Source organism: Lolium rigidum, chromosome 4, assembly GCF_022539505.1.
Source record: "Lolium rigidum isolate FL_2022 chromosome 4, APGP_CSIRO_Lrig_0.1, whole genome shotgun sequence".
Taxonomy (NCBI): domain Eukaryota; kingdom Viridiplantae; phylum Streptophyta; class Magnoliopsida; order Poales; family Poaceae; genus Lolium; species Lolium rigidum.
The window spans coordinates 102,913,991-102,928,910 of record NC_061511.1 but is presented as its reverse complement, the minus strand read 5'-3'; positions in this window follow the sequence as shown (position 1 = coordinate 102,928,910).

Here is a 14,920-nt window from a genome sequence, read left to right as displayed (position 1 = left end):
TCAACACCTTCTACTCCTCGTTGGGATCGACATTCTTACTTATCGAAGATACTGCGATACACCCCCTATACTTGTGGGTCATCACATACCAGCCGGAAAACTCCTTGGCTTCATTGTATCTCATAGAGGCATTGAAGTAAACCCGAAAAAATCAAGGCTATTATGTGCATCAAGAGGCCAACTTGTCTCAAAGATGTGCAACGACTAACTGGTTGCGTTGCTGGAATCAGTAGGTTTGTTAGCCGTCTTGGCGAGAAGGCACTACCTTTGTACAAACTGCTGAAGAAAACAAACAAATTTTTCTGGGATGACGCAGCAGATGCAACACTTCAGGGGTTGAAGGACATACTCTCTTCCCCGCCTATCTTGGCAGCTCCGGATGAGTCAGAGCCTATGCTCCTCTACCTGGCAGCCTCCAACAAGGTCATCAGTCTCGTTATCATGGTAGAGCAAAAGGAAGAAGGTCATGAGTACGGAGTCCAAAGGCCAGTCTATTATATTAGCGAGGTACTGACAGAATCCAAGCAAAGATACCTTCTCTTTCAGAAGCTAGCCTACGGAGTGTTCCTAGGTAGCCGGAAGATGAGACACTACTTTCAGGAGCATCCTATGACAGTTGTGAGCAAAGCTCCATTGTCAACCATCATCAACAACTCCGACGCAACAGGGCGCGTAGCAAAGTGGGGCATAGAACTTTCTGCCTTTGACATCAACTACAAAGCCAGATCCTCGATCAAGTCCCAAGTCTTGGCAGATTTCTTCGTTGATTGGACTGAAGCGCCGGAGGGCACACCTGTGCCGAAACCTGAAGCCTGGGTCATGCATTTTGACGGATCCAAGCAGCATCAAGGCTCGGGGGCTGGAGTTACCCTGGAGTCACCAACCGGAGAATAATTGCAGTACATTCTGAAGATTCACTTCGAAGCTACAAATAATATGGCGGAATACGAGGCTCTACTACACGGTGTGCGCATCGCTAAGGAGATTGGGACCAAGCACATCATATGTTGCGGAGATTCCGACCTGGTGGCACAACAACTAGCCGGAACCTGGAACGCCAGAAACTCCGTTATTGCGGCTTAATTATAGAGACGAAGTTGACGAAATCACCAAGTGCTTCCTCGGATATGAAGTCAAGTACGTCACGAGAGATGATAACACAGCGGCAGATATGTTGTCCAACCTCGGATCCGGTAGGAAACCCATTTCGCCTGGAATTTTCCTTGAGCATCTACGGACACCCTTGGTAAAGGGCTCTAACCTAGAATTCCAGATCTGTTGGTGTCTCCGGCTAAGGAAGTGATGGCAATCACTCCGGCTTGGACCCAAACTTTCATGGACTACCTGATTGACCAAAAGTTGCCAGAGGATGAAGTCCTCGCACGACAGGTCGTCTGACAAGCAAGATCCTACACAATAGTTGATGGATAGCTCTATAACTGAAGTGGAAACGGGGTATTTCTAAAATGCGTCTCAAATCAAGATGGCATTGAAATCCTCAGACAGATCCATCAAGGTGATTGCGGGCATCACGCTGCTCCCAGGTCCCTCGTTGCAAAAGCTTTCCGGGAAAGGTTTTACTGGCTAACAGCTAAAGAAGATGCTGAGAAGATAGTGAAAACTTGTCGAGGTTGTCAGTACTACGCTACTCAACCAAACGCTCCGGCTCAGGAGCTGAAGACCATCCCTATCACTTGGCCGTTTGCGGTCTGGCGGCTTGACATGGTCGGAAAATTAAAGAAATCAGCTCCTGGCGGTTTTGAGTACCTCTTGGTCGCTATTGAAAAGTTTAGTAAGTGGATCGAGGCAAAGCCAGTGAGAAAAGCCGATGGTGCTACAGAACTAAAATTCGTTTGCAGCCTCGTAGTGAGATACGACATCCCACACAACATAATCACAGACAATGGCACGAACTTCGCACAGGGGGAACTAAAGGATTATTGCAATGATGTAGGGATCCGGCTTGACCTTGCATCTGTGGCTCATGCACAATCCAATGGGCAGGTTGAGCGAGCCAATGGCCTCATACTAGCCGGAGTCAAACCTCGCCTTGAAGAACCGCTGCGACGAGCAGCCGGAACTTGGGCTGAGGAGTTAGATTTTGTTATGTGGAGTTTACGAACTACCCCTAAGAGGTCGAGTGGATTCACACCTTTCTTCCTAGTATACGGATCTAAAGTTGTGCTCCCCTCCGACATCATCCATGATTCCCCGCGAGTTTCCGCTTAGAGTGAAGAAACTACTGACGAGGCTCGACAGCTATCTGTGGACCTTCTCGAAGAAGCTCGGAATCTAGCTAACCAACGTTCCACCATTTACCAGCAGAAACGCTGACGTTATCATAGTCGTCGAGTTCATAATCGCTCGTTTAAGGAAGGTGACTTGGTCCTCCACCTTCGACAGGTGAAAGAGCATAAGTTGCAATCTCCTTGGGAAGGACCTTTCGTCATCAACAAAGTGATGCACAACAGATCTTACTACCTAGTTGATTTCTGCGAATTAAATGATATACCTGCCAATTGGTACCGTAAACACAAGAGGGAGGATCCAGGTGACATATACTATGAAACAGACCATCAATGGAATATAGCATAGCTACTTCCTTTCCACACTTAGCAATTTTCGCATTACATACTTTGTAATAGTTATGATAAATGATCGATGAAATAAAGCATATGGTTCACTCTTTGAGTCCTTTACCTCCTTTATTTATTCATTTTTGGATCGTGTATGTTTTCCGACTAAAACCGCAGAGCTGGATCTTTTCGCCTAGGCGTGTATAAAAGTTGTGATTTTCAAAATCGTCCTTTAGGACGTGAACTTAAGATTTTTGGTGGATAGGTTTTTTTGTTGCGAACTTGTAGATTCCTGGTAGTGATTTCCGGCATCTTGGCTGGGGGCTTGTTACCGCGTTTATGGACGGATTGCCATTGGGCTTCATCACCGTCGGCGAGCATTTCCGGCTAAAGGTCTTCCGGCTCATTTAAGGTCAAACAAGTAAGCCGGAAAAACTTAGAAACTAGCACTTGCTTTCCAAACGAACCAAACATGCATACATAAGATTAAAACGGATCGCAGGATAAGTTTCTTCCACCAACTTGCATATGTTTCGTCCTAGCTACTTCAAATACTTAGTCTTATTACAAACCCACAAAGGGGCAAAAATGATGCGTCTCATTGTTTTTCAGCGAATTACTCAGAAGATACTGGGTTATCTTCCGAGGCTTGGTATGTGTCATCCTTGCCGGAACCATTGTGAAAGAGCAAGATATATATCCCGTGTTTTGTGTGTTTGATGACAACACTTGAATGAATTTAACCGTATGCAAAGATTGTCTTTGATAGATTTGCAAGTGCACGGTGCCCTCGCTGAACACGTCATGATCGGAAGACTGAAGCGTAGCTTATAGTTTTTCTGGTTTTGTGTGTGTGTCGCGAGGTGACATGGTTGGAGAGGAAAAGAGGAAAAAGCAGTTTCTGCCTGACCGGTACTACCGCCTTAGTACCGCTTAGGTACCGTAACTCAAGTTACAACACCACCGCTTTGGTACCGCTTTGGTACCGCGCGAGGGTCCAGGGACTCACAGAGGTCATTGCGGTACCTCAAGCGGTACCGCAAGCGGTACTACCGCTGTGAGTCCACGTGGCTAAGTCTGCGGGGGATTTCGAATCCAGAGCGGTACTACCGCTTGCCAAAGTGGTAGTATCAGTTGTGCGGAAACTGCACATAACAGTTGAATTTGGAGGGACCTATTTAAAGGCCCCTTCTTCCCTAGCTCGTTTTTATCTCTTTTCTCTCTCTCCTCCATTGTTGCTGAGCTCAAACCTTGAGGATCTCTCCATCCACCCAACCAATCTTGCCCAAACTTTGTGGAGTGGTGGAGGAGGCCCCGATCTATAGTTCTACCAAGAGAGATTTCACCAATACTTGATAGTCCTTAGTGGATCTTGGTGTTAGGGTTCCTATGGTGGGATCTTGGAGGAAGTGCTCCGATGGAGGCTAGCTTGGAGTTGTGCTAGCCTCATAGGGTGTTGGGAGCCTCCTAGTGTTGTGGAGCTCGCCCCAACCTTGTGAAGGAACCGCTGCCTCGACCGGTGCCTTAGTGGAGAAGGGGAGTCCCTTTCTGGAGCTCTCTCGAGGAAGAAGGTGAGGCCTTCTTTCGTGGTGTGGCCGTCTAGCCTCTTTTGTGAGGCTAGCACCTCCTCAATGCAGACGTACTCCCTTTTGTGGGTGGAACTGCGGGAAAGAAACCTCGCCTCGTCTCTGCGTCCTCCGGTTGTCCCGCTCCTCAACTTTATTATCTTGCTTGGTTCCTTTGCTTGTTGCACTAGCCTAGGATCATACTAGGATCACCTCGAACATCAAAGCTATCACCGTTACTTCCGCGTTGCACTAAAATTGAAAAAGGATAAAAATTGCGTAGCGCCCATTCACCCCCCCCTCTTGTTCGCTACGGTCCATTCATTTGGTATCAGAGCAAGGTTTTCTTGCTCAGGCTTTACCGCCTAAGAAATGGTCGAAAAAGAGGCGGCCGAGAATGGGTCCCTTCTCGGTGAGCTACTACCTCCACCATCTACCGTAAATAGCACAACGGCTACATTGGATGACCTCAAGAAATTGGAGTCATCCATCGTTAACCAAATGAAGGCTATGATGATGGAGTTGGTAGCTCCAAAACCAGACCCCACCATAGATCCTAAGGCGAGTGCCGACGTTCCCCCATCAAAAGCTAATCCATTTCCTCTTATTGATTTTGTCGATCAATCGACAAAAAATCCACAAGAGGAAGGGCTTGGGGAGGCCGGCACTTCAACAAAAGGGAAGGATAAACCACCAGTTGCGAAACATTTGGGAGGTAATCATGCGGTGCCACCACCAAGTGATTACACCATAAATGTTCCAATACCCATGCCTCATATTTTGTCTCATGGTTCACCACCGCTACTCGAATCCAATAGCTTTGAAAATTGGCAATTTTTAATGCGTTCTCATGTGCGCAGCGCGTTTACCGAACTTTGGCGCATCATCGAGGAAGGTTATTCACCACGAGACCCAAAGAAATTGACTAGAAGAGAAGTGGTGGATGACAAACTCAACGCCACCGCCATCAACATGATTCACATGGCCGTTACACCCAAGGACCATGCTCACATCCGCTCTCTCAAGACCGCCAAGGAAGCATGGGATAAACTCGACAAGCTCTTCCTCGAAAATGAGAGCATTCAAAGCTCTCGCTTCGATGAAGTGAACAACATGGCCAACAACTTCGTCATGAACGAGGGAGAATCTCCGGAAGAAATGTACCATCGTCTCATCGCTCTTGCCGTACAAATGCAAGATCTTGGAGCAAAGTTTGTGGATGACCATTGGATCAAAAGAAAGTTCTACAACGCTCTCCTCCCATATGAGGAAGTGAAGTTGACAGCCATCCGCCAAAACGCCTCCTTCTGTGCTATGACATCCGATGAAGTCCTTAGTGAAGTCATTGCTTTGGACATTTCCAAGAAGAATGCGGAGGACCCTGTTGCTCAGGCTCACAATACTCGCAAGCCCAACCTTGCATTGAAGATAAGGGAGCGTGAAGCAAGTGAGAGCGATGAGGATCCCATGGAGTGGAGTTCGGATGATCTCAAGACAAACTACCATGAGCACATGGCTCTCGCTGCAAAGAGTTTTTGGGATGGAAACAAGTCAAGAAGCTCAAGACCAAGAGGAGGCTCAAGATATTCACCTCGTGACTCTTCAAGAAAATTTTCCAAGAGCCCAATGGAGGGGCAAAGAGGGACAACGTGCTACAATTGCGGCGACAAAAGTCACTTCGTCGCGGATTGTATCTATGAGAGAAGGGATGATAATGGTGGGAGGCTTGTTCGCAAGGACAAGTTAAAATCTCTCTCCAAAGGATTTTCCAAGTTCTCCTCCAAGCCCGGTGACGCCAAGGTCTCCTTCACAAAGAAGCCTCGAGCTTTCATTATTCGTGAGGAGTATTCCTCCGATGATGGTGAAGAGCATGAAGAAAAGAACTCGAACAAGGAAGAGGAGGGAGTGGCCGCCATCACCATCTCCACTCCCTCCACCTCCCTCTTAGACTCTCCTAATGAGAACCTCGTCACCAACAACTCCCATTGCCTCATGGCAAAGGTATCTTCGGAGGTAGAACCCCTTTCCAAACCTACATCCTCCTCTAATGCTATATCTATTGATGATGCCAATAGTCTCACCATTAAGCGTGAGATTGTGGGTTTGGATGCTTTTCTCACTAACATGCAAGGGGATACCAAGACCCATGTTGAGGCTCTCATGGCTCAACTTGGTGGGGCTCAAGACCTTATAGAGGAGAAGGAGAGGCTTGAGAGGGAGGCGGCAAATGAGATTTCCTCTCTCACTCAAGCACATGACGAGGAGCAAAATTTGCGCATGTCTCTTGAAGCTAGTGTCATTACCCTCAAAGACTCCAATAACGCCATCATCTCCCAACTCACCAAGGACCGAGATCATGCTCTTGGATTGGTGGGTGAGCTCAAGAAGAAGAAGCTTCTTCTTGAGGATGACCACAAATTACTTCTCGAGGAAGTTGCTACCCTCACCAAGGATTTCAAATCCTTGGAGAGTAAGTATGTGCTTCTCTCCTAGATATGTGATCATCCTCAAGAGGAAGCTCACAAGGAGAAAGATGACGGAGGCCCGAACTCATGTTGTGATGAGCTTGTTGATCAAGTTGCTTCTTTGAAGAGGCACAATGCTTGGCTCTTGGAGGTCAATGCTCTTCAAGAAGAAGCCTTAGATGAGTATTACCGTTTGTGTAAGGAGAAGACTTCGTGTTGCAATCATGAAGAAGAAATTGCCGCTCTTGAGAATACCAAGGCCAAGCTATAGAGTTTGAATGGTATGCAAGAAGAGTCCTTAATGGAGTGCCTCTGCATGAGCAATGAGAAGGTTACTTGTTGTGACCATGAGGAAGAAATTGCCTCCTTGAAGAGGAGATAAGCCAAGCTCATGGAGGTCAACTCAATGCAAGAAGAAGCCTTGAAGGAGTACTTTCCTTTGAGCAAGGACCATGCTTGTTGCAATCATGAAGGTGACGTTGTCAAGTTGGAGAGCCACACGCGCCTACTCATAAAGATGAACTCTCTCCAAGAAGAAGCATTGATGGAACATTTCTGGGTGAACAAGGCAAAGGAGGTCCAAGTGTTCGATATCACTCACCCTCACCCGGAGTATGAAGATGAAGTAAATCACTTGAAGGCCAAGATTGATAAACTCCAAATCCAAGTCCAATACTTGGAGGGAGTTGTTGAAGCTAAAGATGGAGCCAATGAGGGCTCGCGCAATGAAGGAGGAGTGGCTTCCAAGCCAAAGAGGAAGAGAAGAAGGAGGACCAACAAGGAGAAAAACAAGGAGAACATGAGGATCAACCATTAGGGAGACGATTCTCACTCAAGGAGGGGTGGAGCTCCCGATTCCACCACAAGGGGCTTCGCCGGTTCTAACAACCCTTCTCATGTTCTTTTTGTTGATTACTATGGACATATTCGTGCTCGCTTTATTGGTCCTCAAGAGGAAAATCTTGATTGGACTATTTGTGTTCCCAAACCCCTTGTTACTAACATGATAGGACCCATTGAAAAATGGGTACCTAAATCCAAGACTTGATTCCTTGTAGGACTATGCTTCCGGTGGTGCTAAATGGGTGGTTGATAGTGGAGCCACAAGTCATATGACCGGAAGCAAGGAAATTGTTGTCGACCTCGAGCCATCTCATTCTACCGTTTCTTATTGGCGACAACACAAGCTCAAAGGTATTCACATCTCACTTGTGAATGTCCTCCTTGTCGAGACTCTTGGTTACAATTTACTTTCCCTTCATCAAATTGCACGTATGGTTCTTTGTACCTTTTTCGATGAACATATGGTGGTCCTCTTGTGGAGCAAGACACTCCATGTAGCCTTTGTTGGATATGTGGAGAGCGGGTTGTATGTTGTTGATTTCTCCAGAAAGACGACATCTTTCGCTCTTTGCCTATTCGCTAAAGGTGACAAGGGTTGGTTATGGCATCGCCGAATAACACATGTCAACATGAGGACTTTGCAAAGTCTCCACAAGGGAGGCCACATTCTCGGACTAAAAGAAGATGTTTCCTTTCGCAAAGATCGTGTTTGTAGGGCATGCGTACAAGGAAAAATGCATGGAGCTCCTCACAAGGCCAAGACAATCATCTCTACCACAAGATGCTTGGAACTCCTTGATACGTCCAAAACGTATCTACTTTCCCGAACACTTTTGCTATTGTTTTGCCTCTAATTTGTGTATTTTGGATGCAACTAACACGGACTAACGCTGTTTTCAGCAGAATTGCACTGGTGTCTCGTTTTTGTGCAGAAATCCAACTTTCAGGAAAATCCTCGGAATTTATGCGAAAGGTCCTATTTTTCCAGAAGATTGACGGAGCCAGAAGGGCAAGCCAGGTGGAGGCCCGAGGCCCCCACACACTAGGCCGGCGCGGCCCAGGAGGGGGGCGCGCCGCCCTATTGTGTGGCCGCCTCGGCTGGCCCCCGACGCCCTCCTTCGGACTACTTAATGCCTTCGACCTAAAAACGCACGGGGGTTAGTCGAAATCGCCAGAAACCATCCAGTACGCCGCCACCGTCGCGAAACTCCGTCTCGGGACCCGAAACTCCGTTCGGCACTCCGCCGGGACGGGAATTGGAGGAGATCATCGCCATCATCACCACCGACGCCTCTCCATCGACCAGCCTTGTTTCCCCCATCCATGTGTGAGTAATTCCCCCGCTGTAGGCTGAAGGGGATGGTAGGGATTGGATGAGATTGGTCATGTAATAGCATAAGATTGTTAGGGCATAGTGCCTAGTGTCCGTAATTGGTACTTTTATGATATTGTTGCAACTTGTTATGCTTAATGCTTGTCACTAGGGCCCGAGTGCCATGATCTCGGATCTGAACATGTTATCAATTCATGATGATATTCATTGCTTTATGATCTTACCCGCAAGTTGTATACACGTATTGTTGTCCGGAACCCGAGGCCCCAAAGTGACGAAATTGGGACAACCGAAGGGGAAGGCGGTGATATGAGGATCACATGTGTTCACGGAGTGTTAATGCTTTGCTCCGGTGCTCTATTAAAAGGAGTGCCTTAATTTCCAGTAGATTCCCTAGAGGCTCGGCTGCCACCGGCTGGTAGGACAAAAGATGTTGTGCAAGTTTCTCATTGCGAGCACGTACGACTATATATGGAACACATGCCTATTGATTGATTAGTACTTGGATACCGTTTTATTATTATCTGCAAATGCCCTGCCTTGATTGTTACATGAGTTTCTCTCATCCATGCAACGCCCGTCATCCATTCCTCGTGCCTACGAGTATTTTAATCATGTTGTTTACAATAATCACTACCGCTGTCTTTGTTACTCTGCTGCTCGTTATTTCACTACCGCTATCGCTATAAAACTGTTACTACTCGATAAACTCTTGCGAGCAAGTCCGTTTCCAGTGCAGTCTGAATTGACAACTCCGCTGTTAAGGCTTTCAAGTATTCTTTGTATCCCCTTGTGTCGAATCAATAAACTGGGTTTTACTTCCCTCGAAGACTGTTGCGATCCCCTATACTTGTGGGTTATCAAGACTACTTTTCTGGCGCCGTTGCCGGGGAGGAAAGGTAAAAGGCACTCATACTCCGGTCCTAGGTAAAAGTACTTTTCTGGCGTCGTTGTGTGTGTGTTCGAAGCTATTTCCTTTAGATCCTGCAATTGCATCTTTTTGTTTCTTGTTAAACACTAGTAAGGCATAATGGAAAACATCTGTGAGCTTTTTGTACTATTTCCTGAGTCAAGACATGAATGGTTTAATGCAAAAATTTAAAATCCTATGGAACCTTATTTGCATGCTAGTAGTAATATTAGTATGAACGCTTTGAACACCATTGTTTATAATGATATAGAAAATTCTAAGCTTGGGGAGGTCGGTTTTGATGAAAATGATCTTTTTAGCCCTCCGGGTATTGAGGAGAAAGTTTATGTTGATTATGATATGCCTCCCATATATGATGATTATAATGATAGTGGTCTTTTGGTGCCGCCTACTATGGAGGATAAATTTAATTATGATGATACTATACCTCCTATATTTGATGATGAGAATAATAATGATAGCTACTTTGTTGAATTTGCTCCCACTACAACTAATAAAATTGATTATGCTTATGTTGTGAGTAGTAATAATTTTATGCATGAGACTCATGATAAGAATGCTTTATGTGATAGTTATATTGTTGAGTTTGTTCATGATGCTACTGAAAATCATTATGAGAGAGGAAAATATGGTTGTAGAAATTTTCATGTTACTAAAACACCTCTCTATATGCTGAAATTTTTGAAGTTACACTTATTTTATCCTTCTATGCTTGTTGCATTATGCCTCATGAATTTGTTTATTTACAAGATTCCTTTCCATAGGAAGTGGGTTAGGCTTAAATTTATTTTGAATTTGCTTTTCGATGCTCTCTTTTGCTTCAACTCTTATTTCTTGCGAGTGCATCATTAAAACTGCTGAGCCCATCTTAATGGCTATAAAGAAAGCACTTCTTGGGAGATAACCCATGTATTATTTTACTAAAGTAATTTTGTTTTATATTTGAGTCTTGGAAGTTGTTTAATACTATAGCAACCTCTCCTTATCTTTATTTTATTGCATTGTTGTGCCAAGTAAAGTCTTTGATAGTAAAGTCATACTAGATTTGGATTACTGCGCAGAAACAGATTTCTTGCTGTCACGAATTTGGGTATGATTCTCTGTAGGTAACTCAGAAAGATCTGCCAATTTACGTGCGTGATCCTCAGATATGTACGCAACTTTCATTCAATTTGAGCATTTTCATCTGAGCAAGTCTGGTGCCTCTATAAAATTCGTCTTTACGGACTGTTCTGTTTTGACAGATTCTGCCTTTTATTTCGCATTGCCTCTTTTGCTATGTTGGATGGATTTCTTTGTTCCATTAACTTCCAGTAGCTTTGAGCAATGTCCAGAAGTGTTAAGAATGATTGTGTCACCTCTGAATATGTGAATTTTTTATTATGCACTAACCCTCTAATGAGGTTGTTTTGAGTTTTGGTGTGGAGGAAGTTTTCAAGGGTCAAGAGAGGAGGATGATACAATATGATCAAGAAGAGTGAAAAGTCTAAGCTTGGGGATGCCCCCATGGTTCATCCCTGCATATTTCAAGAAGACTCACGCATCTAAGCTTGGGGATGCCCAAGGCATCCCCTTCTTCATCGACAACATTATCAGGTTTTCACAATCAAATGGTTTGAGTATGCATACTGTTAGAGAAGAACATTGGGCCGCTAACTAAAGCCATGATTCATGGTGGAAGTTTCAGTTTGGACAATCAATCCTCAATCTCTTATGAGAATATTAACTGTTGTTGAATGCTATGCATTAAAGAGGAGTCCATTATCTGTTGTCTATGTTGTCCCGGTATGGATGTCTAAGTTGAGAATAATCAAAAGCGAGAAATCCAATGCGAACTTTCTCCTTAGACCTTTGTACGAGCGGCATAGAGGTACCCCTTTGTGACACTTGGTTGAAACATATGCTATGCAATGATAATCCGTGTTAATCCAAGCTAATTAGGACAAGGTGCAAGCACTATTAGTATACTATGCATGAGGCTTGCAACTTATAAGATATCTTATACATAACACATATGCTTTATTACTACCGTTGACAAAATTGTTTCTTGTTTTCAAAATAAAAATCTCTAGCACAAAAATAGTAATCCATGCTTCCCTCTGCGAAGGGTCTATCTTCTACTTTATTGTTGAGTCAGTTTACCTATTCTTTCTATCTTAGAAGCAAACACTTGTGTCAACTGTGTGCATTGATTCTTACATGTTTACCTATTGCACTTGTTATATTGCTTTATGTTGACAACTATCCATGAGATATACATGTTACAAGTTGAAAGCAATTGCTGAAACTTAATCATCCTTTATGTTGCTTCAATGCCTTTACTTCGAATCTATTGCTTTATGAGTAACTCTTATGCAAGTCTTATTGATGCTTGTCTTGAAAGTATTATTCATGAAAAGTCTTTGTTATATGATTCATTTGTTTACTCATTATCTTCATCATTGCTTCGAATCGCTGCATTCATCTCATATGCTTTACAATAGTATGATCAAGATTATGATATCATGTCACTTCAGAAATTATCTTTGTTATCGTTTACCTACTCGAGGGCGAGTAGGAACTAAGCTTGGGGATGCTTGATACGTCTCAAACGTATCTATAATTTCTTATGTTCCATGCTACTTTTATGATGATACTCACATGTTTTATACACATTACATGTCATATTTATGCGTTTTCCGGAACTAACCTATTGACAAGATGCCGAAGGGCCAGTTGTTGTTTTCTGCTGTTTTTGGTTTCAGAAATCCTAGTAAGGAAATATTCTCGGAATCGGACGAAATCAACGCCCGGCATCTTAGAATTCCACGAAGCTTCCGGAACACCCGAGAGCCACCAGAGGGGGGCCACAGGGCCACCAGATGACAGGGCGGCGCGGCCTAGGGGGGCGCGCCCCCCTATTGTGTGGCGCCCCCGTCAGCCTTCCGACTCCGCCTCTTCGCCTATTTAAACGTCCCTGACCTAAAACCTCGATACGGAAAAGCCACGGTACGAGAAACCTTCCAGAGCCGCCTCCATCGCAAAGCCAAGATCTGGGGGACAGGAGTCTCTGTTCCGGCACGCCGCCGGGACGGGGAAGTGCCCCCCGGAAGGCATCTCCATCGACACCACCGCCATCTTCATCAACGCTGCTGTCTCCCATGAGGAGGGAGTAGTTCTCCCCGAGGCTAAGGGCTGTACCCAGGTAGCTATGTGGTTAATCTCTCTCCTATGTACTTCAATAGAATGATCTCATGAGCTGCCTTACATGATTGAGATTCATATGAGCTTTGTATCACTATTCATCTATGTGTTACTCCGGTGATGTTATTAAAGTAGTCTATTCCTCCTCCACGGTGTAATGGTGACGAGTGTGTGCATCGTGTAGTACTTGGAATAGGTTATGATTGTAATCTCTTGTAGATTATGAAGTTAATTATTGCTATGATAGTATTGATGTGATCTATTCCTCCTTCATAGTGTGATGGTGACAGTGTGCATGCTATGTTAGTACTTGGTTCTCCATGGCAAGACGAAGAACATTGAGATAAGGAACCACTTCATTCGGGATCACATTGCTCGCGGAGATATTATTCTATCCTTCATTGGCACCAAGGAGCAATTGGCGGACATCTTCACAAAGCCCTTGGATGAGAAGCGTTTTATTGAGTTGAGGCATGAGCTAAATATCATTGATCCGTCGAACTTCGCTTGACCGTCGTGCGCACATACCACTCTTTAGCTATATGTCTAGATGAAAAGCACGCATGAACATAGGGGGAGTGCGGTTTAAACTTATTGAGCTATCCCTCCCCGCATAATGCATAAAGAAATCAAAAACATATGCTTTTTGTCAACTAAGTGACTAATAAGCTTCATGTTGAGTTGTAGCCGTGAGTCCTAGATACATCTATGCGACCTCACACTACTATACTCTTACACGGTGGCTTCGGCCACCAACCTCCTCCTTGAGGAGTTTTTGGTTCTTCTTGTTTCTCTTTGACTTTCTTTTGTTTCTTTTTGTTTTCTCTTTCTCCATGTTCTATGTGGGAGTTTCATCCAAGCTTGGTTTTTCATCCAAGCTTGGTTGAGTAGAACCTTACCGGTCCTTGCGGCGCTAGCATGCTTCTTCTCCCTTTTTGGTGTTCAGATGCCAAAGGGGGAGAAGTTGATCTATTAGGACGGGTATTTGCACCGGGACCTTCGTGGTAGCCTTTTGGTCTTCGTTGTTTATCTCTTGTTGGCTACACTAATTCTATGGAGGCATTTATTGGGAATTTGGGTCTTCTCAAGGCAAAGGTATGACAAATCCACCCAAAGCTCCTTGTGTTGTCGTGTGTTGCCTCCATAGTGTGCATATGCTATATGAACTTGTCAAAATATCCGTGTTGCATATGTGCATTGTTTGTAGAATCTAGGGGGAGTTGTTTCTCTAGGATGTGTGCATTTGTATTCAAATGCATATTCCAATTATGCACACGTCTAGGGGAGCTCCGTCTAGCTTTTGCAAATCTAGAACCATATCATAATATCTTATGCCATTGCAAATTCTTGTGTTGTCATCAAACACCAAAAAGGGGGAGATTGAAAGAGCAAGATCTATATCCCGTGTTAAGTGTGTTTGATGACAACACTTGAATGAATTTAACCATGTGCAAAGATTGTCTTTGATAGATTTGCAAGTGCACGGTGCCCTCGCTGAACACGTCATGATCGGAAGACTGAAGCGTAGCTTATAGGTTTCCTGGTTTTGTGTGTGTGTCGCGAGGTGACATGATTGGAGAGGAAAACAGGGAAAAGCAGTTTCTGCCTGACCGGTACTACCGGTACCACGAGCGGTAGTACCCTATCCTATTGGTACTGCCCTGCAGTACCGCTCTGGAAGATTGCACTAAAAAGTCCCACAGAGAGCCTTATGGTACCTCTACGGTACCTTGAGCTGTAGTACCGCTTGAGAGCGGTAGGACCGCCTTGTTACCGCTTAGGTACCATAACGCAAGTTACGGCACCACCGCTTTGGTACCGCTTAGGTACCGCGGAGGTCATTGCGGTACCTCAAGCGGTACCGCAAGAGGTACTACCGCTGTGAGTCCACGTGGCTAAGTCTGCGGGGGATTTCGAATCCAGAGCGGTACTACCGCTTGCCAAAGCGGTAGTATCGGTTGTGCGGAAACTGCACATAACAGTTGAATTTGGAGGGACCTATTTAAAGGCCCCTTCTTCCCTAG